At 37.5% G+C, this 12,559-nt stretch overlaps 1 long non-coding RNA gene and 1 other non-coding gene across 2 annotated transcripts; both read right to left on the bottom strand.

The window, feature by feature from the left end:
- Positions 1-8,240: 8,240 nt before the first annotated feature.
- On the bottom strand, positions 8,241-9,768 carry LOC111783821. Its single transcript, XR_002813436.1, has 2 exons — positions 9,598-9,768; positions 8,241-8,383 (listed from the first exon to the last, which is right to left on the bottom strand). It is a non-coding gene; the product is annotated as an uncharacterized LOC111783821 (long non-coding RNA).
- On the bottom strand, positions 9,449-9,525 carry LOC111783846. Its single transcript, XR_002813438.1, has one exon. It is a non-coding gene; the product is annotated as a small nucleolar RNA R21 (small nucleolar RNA).
- Positions 9,769-12,559: the final 2,791 nt, after the last annotated feature.

The raw sequence follows: 12,559 nt of genomic DNA, 5'->3' as shown, positions 1-12,559 counted from the left end.
ATTCTGTTTACCATGATCGAAGTAAGCACATTGATACCAATGTTCCATTTTATGCGACAGTTTGTGCAAACTGAAGCTATTGAACTGGAATATGTGAACACAGATGAATAGTTGACGGATATTCTGACAAAGCCATTAGCAAGACAACGGTTCCTGGAGTTAAGAGAGAAGATTGGCTTGAAGAAAGTCGATTCAGCATAGTTAAACAAGTTTAAAGGAGTGATTGTTGGTTATAAACTTGTTTTTTTGTATTTATTTTATTTTTGTTGTTCATTTCTCGATTAAAAAAAGGCAGGAGATATCGTGTGAGGAAGAGTGGGAGTAGTGGAAGAGTGGAACTAGTTTTTAGGGAGATATCGTGATTGGTTGCTGATTTGTAGCAAGAAATTTTTTTTTTTTTTTTTTCATTATATAAGGAAAATGGTGGTTAGTGAGACACCACAAAAAGAAGATAAGTTTAATTTGTGTGTCTTTGCTCCTTCTCCGCTTATGTTATTTTTTCTTTCAAGATCTTCTTGTCCAATCCAATACGAACTTCCGTGTCATCCTATATTCAGTGTTCACCAACTCTGGGGAGAAGCATCATTCTCATAAAGTTTCTAGCATAATTGGTAATTGAATGCCTCCTTTGACACAGTTGAGTGAACCCTTACTACTTATGGAGTTGAGCATTCTCCGAGTAGTATTGTTCTAGAAAGGCATTCTTGAAGTCCGCCCACGAGATTGCACCTCCCCCATGACTAATAATCTCACGGGTGGACTGCCACCATAGTTCTACATCATCTCGTAGCATGAACGCTCCACATTGTACCTTCTGAACATCTGGGCAATTGGTCAGCCCAAATATTGACTCTATCGAATTCAACCATAGTTGTGTCACTCTCGGATCATCTTAAGACCCACTAAATTTACAAGGGTCACCCTCCTAACGTCTTGCAAGCACTTTGCTTCTCTGGTTGACGGCGAAATATTTTCTTGTTGTGTTGTAGCCATGGTTTGCATAACAGGTTGTAATAATTCCATTACGGCAATTATAGGGTCTGGTGCAGCCTGAGGCGCTGCTGGAGATGGGAGTGGCACCGTTTCGTCAGGTTGTTTCACTGATTCTTCGTGTTCCTGACCTGGGCCTCTTCTATCTCTTCTTCTACCTCTAATAGGGGTCGTCCCCTACATCCTCTTCCTTGTATCCTAGGTTAACTACTAAGTCACGTACTTGACTGACAGGCTTCTCTAATCAATCACATAAATACATCCAAGACATGCTTACCATCTTTGTGTTAACATAATCACATTAACATACAATGACGTAACATATCTAATTGCATTATTTTTATGTTAGTTATCATGCTAACATATCACACATAATATGTTATACTTTACTTTAACAAAAAAAAAATCTACTACATGCATCACCTAATTAAACTAGTTGTTATATTTAAAAAGCATGCCTAGAGGACCATAGAAGTTGGCTAGGCCGATATAGTAGGTTAGTCTACAAGATCTAAGACCTAGAACTCTAATACCAACTGTAATGGTCCAAGTCCACCGCTAGCAAATATTGTCCTCTTTCGGCTTTCCCTTCCGAGCTTTCCCTCAAGGTTTTAAAATGCATGTGCTAGAGAGAGGTTTTTACACCTTTATAAAGAATGTTTTGTTCCCCTCTCCGAGCTGAGATCTCACACTCCACTCCTTTATGAGCCCAGGGTCCATGACCTTATTTTAAAAGTATTTACTATAGATTCCGCATATGATTTCAAAGCATGCATGTAGTGACGTCATGAATTTAGGGTAAGAAAATTAAGGGCATTACAGTTGGTATCAGAGCGAGATATCGAGTGGTATGCCATCGAGAACGTTGAGCCCCAAAGGGGGTGGACACCAGGCGGTGTGCCAGTGAGGACGTTGAGCCCCGAAGGGGTGGACACCGAGTGGTGTGTCAGCGAGGATGTTGAGCCCTGATGAGAGGTGGACACCGGACAGTGTGCCAGCGAGGATGTCGGGCTAGAAAGGAGAGGATTGTGAAATTCCACATCGATTGAAGAGGGGAACGAGTGCTAACGAGGACGCTGGGCCCCTAAGCAGTTTCTCGTTTGCTGACAAGCAGTTCTCAACATCCAACCGTGCCTCGTTCTTGTCCAAGTGCTTTTTTAAAATATCTCTATTTTGATTATAAAATTTTTCATATGGCCTTTTTCTTATTCCACTTGGTGCATAGGTGATCTTCAGTTCACTTACAAGATTGGTGCACATGTTTATACCTTCAAATAATGGGAGTTTTAAATCTTTGCATGTGTTTTGTGGAAATTGTTGTGTATTATTTTACCATCTTTAAGAGTAATGGAATGGTGAATTTGAATTAACCTTTTTAATTTTTGACTTACCCGTTGCTGTAATTATGCTTCTTTTTAAATTACTGAGTTATGTGCTTCCGTAACATTGCACGATTCCTTGAAAGCTCTAATTGACAAGTATCGACGAATAGTTTATCAATTGACATTGGTAAAAGAGTGGAACATAGAAAATATTGATGCCTACGAGTGCTACACTCTCTTTATACTCTTTTTTAAACCAAGCAAATGTTAAGGGTGGTTCTTTATTTATAGAAAATGAAAGGTGATAGAAGACTTACCATACAAAGACATGACTGGACATGATAGCGGTTCGAGACATCGAATAATGGAGATTATTGTATTTTGTATTGTTTAAACAACTTTTTTATTCTACGAATTACTAAATACTCTATGATGAAATTTTAATTGTGAATGAAAGTTATAGTATTTATCATTATTCATGTGTGAATTTAGTTAAAAATGAATATTGAATAGATTTTTTTATCGAATATAATTAATGGAATGATATTTAACTAATAAAATGATCAAATAGCATGTTTATAGCATAAGATTAAAGTTATGAATACTGTATTATAGCGTTAAAAAATGTTATAATAAATTAAAGATAGCATAATATTTTAGCTATATTAAACATATTATAGCTCTAATAAAACGCTATAAAATGTTATTATAACAATGTATATAAGTCATAGTTTTATATTCTATTATAGCATTTATTATAACCGTATAAAAAACGACATAAAAAGTCTTAGACTTTTAATAACATGGGTTGTCTGTCACGACGTACGAAAAAGGCTATAAAAAGTCTACGTTAGCATTTTTCATAGCTACCGTATCCATTATTTCTTGTAGTGAATTGAATTGGAAGGTGGAGATGGAACCAAGTTAGTACTTGATTATATCTCCTCGTAGTTGATTAAAAATTACAAGAAAAAATATTTTTGTAAAGATGGATTAAAACTATATGAGTTTGGTGAAGGAACCAAGTTGATTCAAAATTTGTATGAAAAGTTATAAAAATACCAACAAAAAAAGAAGAAATAAAAAAACGGAAGGATTCTGGAATTTTCGTGTAGCCGTGAGAAGGAAGGACGTACATAGGCGATAGGCGGCGACACAACTAACTGAAAAGCGTGTCAGATGTCACAATCGCACTCTTGTGGCAGTGGGACTACAATTGTGTGTCACTTATTTTAACCTGGTGAACAAGTCAACAATATGAAATTGTAAGTTGTGGACAATTTTGACGATGATTGACACGTTTGAAAGAAAGTGTTTTAGAAAGAGAAAGTGTTTTAGAAAACGTGGGCAAGGAAATGCATTGAAAACAATTTGTAAGAAAGCAATGTTATAAGCTAAAAGCAAATAAGTAACAATCACAACTTTGATAGCATATAACCCGAGTAGGAAGAATTGACAACTAGTCACATCTCCTATAATACATTTTAGAGAATTTGAGCTCTTATAGGTATAGACATGATTTTGGTGGACATTCATACCCCCTGGATTTGTACGACAGAAATAGTAAAAACTTAACTATACATGAAAACAATTAAAAAGGGTTTGGAACGGTATGTAGTCATGGACAACACATCCTAGATAAGCATGGCTGGGACATCAGGCACGAGTTCGTAGGCAACACACTTTGGATAAACATGAAAGTGACGTCATCCCCCACTCAATTGATTGATATCCTTGTCAACTGAATCTTCACAAACTTAGTGATGTAGGATGAGGTTGGCTTCAAGTCTCTTGAAGTGCTTCCAGATGATATCTTCCTTGGGAAGTCTCTCCCCATCTATCATCGGTTGAAAACCACTTCTTTGTTTGTCGATTCTTCGCATCTTTTTTATCAGAATCTCTTCTACTTTCTTTGCGGTGGAACTCTTCTTCGTGGCATGAGATTGTACCACTTCTTTGTGCCTTGTGTCTTTCTGATCGAGAAAGTAACGTTTCAAGTTACTAACATGAACAACAGGATTACTCCGCATCCATGGGAATAATCGAATCTTATATGAGCCTTCCAGACTTTCTAAATGACTTCAAGATCTGGATCTTATCAACACTTTGTTCTTCTTTAAGATCTTCTAAATCAATTTACTTTATAGTTATCTTGTTTATAGCCCTACAATCAACACACATACGCCAAGAACCATCTTTCTTAGGTACAAGAATAACTGGAACAGAACAAGGACTCAAACTTTCACGTACATACCCTTTAGCAAGGAGTTCACTTACTTGCCTTTGTATCTCTTCAGCCTCCTTTGGATTAGTCCTATATGCTGGTCGGTTTGGAATGGGCGCGCCAGGAATGAAGTCAATCTTGTGTTCAATCCCTCTAAGTGGTGGCAAACTACTAGGCATCTCCTCGGAAAATAAATCTTCAAACTCTTGCAAAAGCACAACAAAATCACTAGGCAAAGAAGGGTTAAGCATGTTAGTAAAGTAACAAGACCCCTTGCACATAAGTACAAGAATAGTCTGGTTAGAGAGCAAAACATATTGCTGACTTGTTCTTTAGGGAAGTTGTACGATTGCATGGCATTCCTAAAAGTATCGTTAGTGATCGTGATGTAAAAATTTTAAGCCACTTTTGGCGTGTTTTATGGGGTAAGTTAGGAACTAAGCTAACTAAGCTAGTATATTCAACTACTTGTCATCCTCAAACAGATGGACAAACTGAAGTTGTTAACAGAACCATGACTGCTATGCTTAGGGCTATTATTGATAAGAATCTTAAGACTGGGGAGGATTGTTTGCGATTTATAGAATTTGCATATAATAGGGTTGTTCATAGCACTACTAAATGCACACCTTTTGAAATTGTTTATGGCTTTAATCCTTTAACCTCCATTGACTTCTTACCTATACCGTCACAAGAGTTCGTGAATTTTGATGCAAATGCCAAGGTTGAGTTTGTTCATAAACTACACAAGCAAGTAAAAGAACAAATTGAGAAACAAAATTCCAAGGTTGCCACCCCAATTAACAAAGGACGCAAGATTGTCATCTTCAAGCCAGGAGATTGGGTTTGGGTGCATTTTCGAGAGGAAAGATTTCCTACTCAAAGAAAATCTAAGATTTTACCACGAGGAGATGGACCTTTTCAAGTTCTTGAACGCATCAACGACAATGCTTATAAAATTGATTTACCAGGTACGTACGGTGTTAGTGCAACTTTTAATGTTGTTGATTTGAGTCCTTTTGATGTAGGTGATGGCTTGGATTCGAGGACGAATCCTTCTTAAGAGGGGGAGAATGATATGAACCACGACCAAAGAATTTCCATACTTTCCCTTGAGTTGATTTCCATATCACATAGTATTTTCACATTAGGCATTGATTCTTGTTGTTTTGAAATCAAAGTTGACATGACCTCAACTTGATCAAAACTCTTTCTCCATTTTAGAATTGCCATGGCCGATGCTTTTGACCGACTCTTTTCTTCATTTGTCTGGATGGTCTTCCCATGTAACAAATTCGAAGGTGTCTTTGTCTCCCCCTTCAACGGGGTGTTGGCTTGGTGTCTCTTTCCAACATTTGGATGATCACTAACAAGAGGCTCTACAAGCCTAATGGACCCAATTTTCAATAAGTCATTTATAGCTATTTTTGGAACTCAAAACAATCTCTCACATAAAATAAATCTTGTGATCTATCTGCTTAGGTGGAGATAAATACTGTCTAACTTTCTAGTCTTGTTTCTAGTCTTGCTCCCGACAGTGAGCATAGATTAATCATGGCTAAGATCCCTTCTCAACTATAGTACTAACATCATTTTCACCCTTACTGTTGGTCTAAAAGATTGTCTGGTTGGACCCCATACTACTAAGCATTTAGCTAGGTTCATGAGAATGACTTGGTTGGACCTCATACTANCTGGTCGGTTTGGAATGGGCGCGCCAGGAATGAAGTCAATCTTGTGTTCAATCCCTCTAAGTGGTGGCAAACTACTAGGCATCTCCTCGGAAAATAAATCTTCAAACTCTTGCAAAAGCACAACAAAATCACTAGGCAAAGAAGGGTTAAGCATGTTAGTAAAGTAACAAGACCCCTTGCACATAAGTACAAGAATAGTCTGGTTAGAGAGCAAAACATATTGCTGACTTGTTCTTTAGGGAAGTTGTACGATTGCATGGCATTCCTAAAAGTATCGTTAGTGATCGTGATGTAAAAATTTTAAGCCACTTTTGGCGTGTTTTATGGGGTAAGTTAGGAACTAAGCTAACTAAGCTAGTATATTCAACTACTTGTCATCCTCAAACAGATGGACAAACTGAAGTTGTTAACAGAACCATGACTGCTATGCTTAGGGCTATTATTGATAAGAATCTTAAGACTGGGGAGGATTGTTTGCGATTTATAGAATTTGCATATAATAGGGTTGTTCATAGCACTACTAAATGCACACCTTTTGAAATTGTTTATGGCTTTAATCCTTTAACCTCCATTGACTTCTTACCTATACCGTCACAAGAGTTCGTGAATTTTGATGCAAATGCCAAGGTTGAGTTTGTTCATAAACTACACAAGCAAGTAAAAGAACAAATTGAGAAACAAAATTCCAAGGTTGCCACCCCAATTAACAAAGGACGCAAGATTGTCATCTTCAAGCCAGGAGATTGGGTTTGGGTGCATTTTCGAGAGGAAAGATTTCCTACTCAAAGAAAATCTAAGATTTTACCACGAGGAGATGGACCTTTTCAAGTTCTTGAACGCATCAACGACAATGCTTATAAAATTGATTTACCAGGTACGTACGGTGTTAGTGCAACTTTTAATGTTGTTGATTTGAGTCCTTTTGATGTAGGTGATGGCTTGGATTCGAGGACGAATCCTTCTTAAGAGGGGGAGAATGATATGAACCACGACCAAAGAATTTCCATACTTTCCCTTGAGTTGATTTCCATATCACATAGTATTTTCACATTAGGCATTGATTCTTGTTGTTTTGAAATCAAAGTTGACATGACCTCAACTTGATCAAAACTCTTTCTCCATTTTAGAATTGCCATGGCCGATGCTTTTGACCGACTCTTTTCTTCATTTGTCTGGATGGTCTTCCCATGTAACAAATTCGAAGGTGTCTTTGTCTCCCCCTTCAACGGGGTGTTGGCTTGGTGTCTCTTTCCAACATTTGGATGATCACTAACAAGAGGCTCTACAAGCCTAATGGACCCAATTTTCAATAAGTCATTTATAGCTATTTTTGGAACTCAAAACAATCTCTCACATAAAATAAATCTTGTGATCTATCTGCTTAGGTGGAGATAAATACTGTCTAACTTTCTAGTCTTGTTTCTAGTCTTGCTCCCGACAGTGAGCATAGATTAATCATGGCTAAGATCCCTTCTCAACTATAGTACTAACATCATTTTCACCCTTACTGTTGGTCTAAAAGATTGTCTGGTTGGACCCCATACTACTAAGCATTTAGCTAGGTTCATGAGAATGACTTGGTTGGACCTCATACTACTAAGCATTTAGCTAGGTTCATGAGAATGACTGTGTTATTATATGATGTCTATCCCTAACACAATGTCAAAGTTATCCATCTTAACTATCACAAAGTCGATTTGTCCAGTCCAAGTCCACAGCTTAATTGGAGTTCTCTTTACAACTCCTAAGAGAGGTAAAGCTGCTAAATTGATGATTTTCATCTTTCCTGTGTCTCGATGCCAAAGAATGTTCAAGTATTTTGCTTCAATCTTCGTCATGAAGGGGGTGTTAGAATTTTTATTAAGTGCACGTATCACATCTAACCCTTCTAGACCATTTGGATATCCGTTATTCTCATTTTCTACACTCCATTTCTGTTGTACTAGTTATGGTATATTTCAACTCACCCTTACCTGGAAAGATGGCACAATGATTACAACCCCAACATTGTACAACATAATGACATGTACATAAAAAAAGAAACAGGAACTCTCATGACAAAAATAGAGGATTCAGAGCTTGTTGAATCACTCACTTATAGCCCTACTGGAAAGAGAGTGGAGATCAGACAATGGGGCATTCACCCAAAGAACCTAAAATAGCCACAATTAATGGAAGATAAGTTACAAGACTAGACTGTAAAGTCGGAAGTCTTAATAAACAGTACACAGCAACTTCAAAAATGCTCCAAACTGCATACACTGAATTTGAGTGGAACAAAGAGTTATACATTGAATTCGAACTTAAATCACTGTTCTAACCCACTATACTAATATGGTCCAAATGAGACCCGCGAAACAAACCAGGACCTAAACAAGATGATACGGGTTAGACAAATGAAACAAGTCTAGTTATTGATTCAAACCCTAAACCTCAGAGCTTCATGCAAATTTGTGAAACTCAGACTTCAAGGTTCTAAGCAATTCAACATCATAGATACTTTCTAAACTTAACTTCACAATTCATAACTCAAGATTTCATAATTGAGCACTCTAAAATGTACCATCAAGCCAACCACGTCCTCAAATAAAGAGCACGTCCTCTGACACCCCACCGCGCTTACGGCTCTTTACCCCAATCCAATTAGCTCTGGCTCCCTTTCTATTCCTTAGTAAGCGGACCAGGGAGCATGGGACAATATCTGCTTTAGACTGATGGAAAGCTTCTCCTTAGCTCTCTCCTTAGCNCTAAAATCCCAAAAAAAAAAAAAAAAATCACAATAGAAAAAGTGGTTACTTACCTTGCACTATTTCATAACTCAACTCAACGCATCTTAGGTAATGTGTACATCTTTCATTCATACCATGACACGTTCAAATATCACTTGAACCCATAGGAATATAGTTTAAAAGAAGGGCAAGTTTTGACACCAGAATTTATAAGGGAAAACGATGTTAGCATGTACCTAATTTTTCATCCCATAAATAACTGAAAAGAATTAGAGATTAGAATTGTATTCCAAAATGCAGAATAGAATCTATATTTCACAATTGTAGGAGCTGTCAGCATTTGGAATGGCTTCAAAATGTTCAGCACAAAACAACAATTATCTAAATGATATCCGAAGCTCAAATATGAACACAACATGCCCCTACTTCAACATCCATAATCTAAAACATGCTCAACAAAAACACATAAATTAATCGATTTGAAACATATATCCCTCAGAATTGATAATTCATCAGTAAGATTCAGTCCACTACTTTTATATACCAAATCGATCATCATAGGGATATAAATTTCAAGACCTTTTCACATACCAATCATTCTCATTCAAGGTAAAAATCGAGAACTAAGAACAACTAACCAAGAGATTGAAAGCTTAATCCATCCATCAAAAACAAGACCAAAATCAGAAAAGTCATCACAATCCTAACAAATTTGCATCGAAAGGGGGGCCCTTATAATTAAAGCATTCTGGATGAGACGAAAGATGAAGAAGAAGAGGATGACGAGCGGCGGATTTGTGACATTTGGGTTCTTCTGCTTTTATACATGGGGCAGATGAGAGACCAGACCTTCAATTGCTTCACGAGGTATACACAATTACATTTTTACCCTTCGCCATCGTAACTGTTTTTTTAATATCTATATATTTTTTTTTTATATATCTCCAGACTATTTATCTAAAAATACATTTAAATTTGAAATTTTTTAGTAAAAAATTCAAATGTTTCCATAATATTTTATTTTAAAATTTAAATTTTTAAAAAATTTTAAAAATATATTTGAAATTTTTAAAAAATATTCAGAGACTAAACAATTAGTATCATATTTTAAAAATACTTATAAAGTTTCAAAAGTAATATTAATAACTAAAAAAAAGAATAGTATATAAAGGATAAATAGATGGTAAATTTTTTTAACTAAATGTTATTTTTAAATTTTCACTGCTATTCATATTTTTTTAAATAAATTACTAATATTTTCCTTTAAAACCAAACATTTTTGTTAAATTTTAAAGATATTATTAAATTTGGAAAGTTTTAATAATATTTTTTTTATATAAATCACAAAATTCAAAACTTTGTTTATTAGGATTTCTTTTTTTATTAATCATCAAATTTCAATTATAAAATAATGTAAAATAACTATTAAAAAGCTTCTCAGGCGCNAAAAAAAAAAAAAAAAAAAAAAAAAAAAAAAAAAAAAAAAAAGGATATTTTCATCGTACTACACTCGAATCGACGACATGTCGTATGGAAAAACGAAATTTGCCTTCCGACATATCGACCGAATTTTTAAACACTGCTACAGAACAACTCACCATTTCTCGTTTTGGCATCAGAGCTGAAGAACCACATCCATGGAGGCGCAGAGGAAGCAGTTGTTGATTGGCTTCTATGGCCGTGTGATTTGTGATGTCTGCGGCGATTCTTCCATAGGACCAGAAGACTAAATTTGTAGAGTGAAATATCTAAAGCTCTAGATAGCTATTTCATTAATGCCTTTCACCCATTGTACTAAATTTGTAGTTCTTGCCCCTTTTTTACAGTTTTGGAAATGGTTACATGGGGAGTTCTTTTATGATGGGGGTGAACGGTAGGTTCTTCACTTGTTTATGGAGACTTCTTTTATGTAGTACTTCCCTACACACGACTCACATGTGCGAGTGTGAATCCCCAGGGAGCTCGCACACCCCTTGGACCCTCGGGTCAAGCTAATCTATAGCGACGTCTGGAGGTCAGCGAAACCCCATAGTGTCATGTACCTCATGAACACCCTCATCAGTGCGCATTCGCACCTGTGCGCATTCACGCTTATCATACGGTGTGCGTCTGCACTCATCATCTCTAGGTGAAGTAGCCCTATGCTTATAAACATACAATATGCATGAGGTCCCTCTAAATCCAATTATACGTCTCTTCTAACACAACCCTCTAATCTCCTCTCTTTGTTACACGGTGTAACATGTGCTCATGGATATTTACATTAATATCATTTTCTTACTCTGGTTGTGTCCTATGTCGATCTACGACATGATGCAATATGACATACAACATTATAAGACATGTTCAACATGGAAAACATCATCATGTTAACAACATCGCCATGCATACATCATACTCATCATAAAAGTCATTAAGTGCATCAAATATAACTGTACATCATGCATCAAAACATAAATAACATACATTTAACATACATCACAACACATCATACTTCATACATCATCATAATTCAAACAATCTTTAGTATCTTATAGTAAGGCTACTTACTTGGTTGGCCTTGGCCGAAGTACTCCCTAATTAGTTAAACGTAAGCTCCCGTTCCATGAGAGCTACTTCCTACGTTGCTGGGGTTTGTTTCCTATCACACCGTATGCCACCTTCCGTTAGTATTTCACAATTAATTTACCAATAATTCAATAAATGTAAAATACAGCTCTAAAACGACCTCGAATACCTTAATCGGGGCCGAAAACAAGTTCGGGAGAGTCGAAACAGGGGAAACCAGGTCAAAAATAGGTCAGCCGAGCCAGCGCCGCTGGGAGCCGAGGGATCGCCTGCGCCGCTGTGTGCCACGTAGTAGAAGCAGAACGCGCCACGTCGTGCGGTGCACGTCGGGTCGAGGCGCGAGTCACACTCCGATTCGGATCGACTACTGCAGAAGGCTACTGGGGCGGGCTGGTTGTTGGGCCTCGATTTACTGGACTAGGCCACAAGTGTTTGGGTTGCAGGTCGGTTCGATTGGACTGTGGGTCTGGTCTCGGATTGGTTCAGCTGAACCGTGGCTTCTAGGCTGATTGAGGTTTGGGTCGTTGTAGTTGGGCCTCGATTTCACGGGCTGGACTGAGATTGGTTTGAGCCTCGGGTTTGGATATTTGGTTCGGGCTGACCCGAATTCGATGGATCCTTCTTCCTTACCCGACTTCTACGCAATTTTCCGGTGCATTTTCTCTCTCCTTCCCGCGTCGTTTCCGTTGCCAATTTCGGTTCTCTTTCTTCCTTTTCCTCTCTATTTGTCGTCCCTCTTTCCTTCCTTCGAAGTTTTGTGGCCTAAAAGTTCCTAAAACCACAGATCTAAGAACGTTTAGGAAAACCCAATTTTTCGACCTCGGTTACCGACGACGGTACTTACGAATACACACAAAACGTACCTTGAGTTATTGTGCTATCGTTAGGGACCTTCTCGTGATGGTAACTAAGCGCTTGACGTCGGTTTATGGGTGGCTTGCGACTCGTCGGAAAAATTGGGAACTCGATGACGTTATTCGAAATCTCTCTCTCTCTCTCTCTCCCTCTCTCCCTCCCTCCCTCCCTCCCTCC

This window comes from Cucurbita pepo, unplaced genomic scaffold (assembly GCF_002806865.2).
Source record: "Cucurbita pepo subsp. pepo cultivar mu-cu-16 unplaced genomic scaffold, ASM280686v2 Cp4.1_scaffold000102, whole genome shotgun sequence".
Lineage (NCBI taxonomy): Eukaryota > Viridiplantae > Streptophyta > Magnoliopsida > Cucurbitales > Cucurbitaceae > Cucurbita > Cucurbita pepo.
Note: the sequence above shows the minus strand (reverse complement) of the source record. Positions and strands in the feature narration are given on the sequence as shown.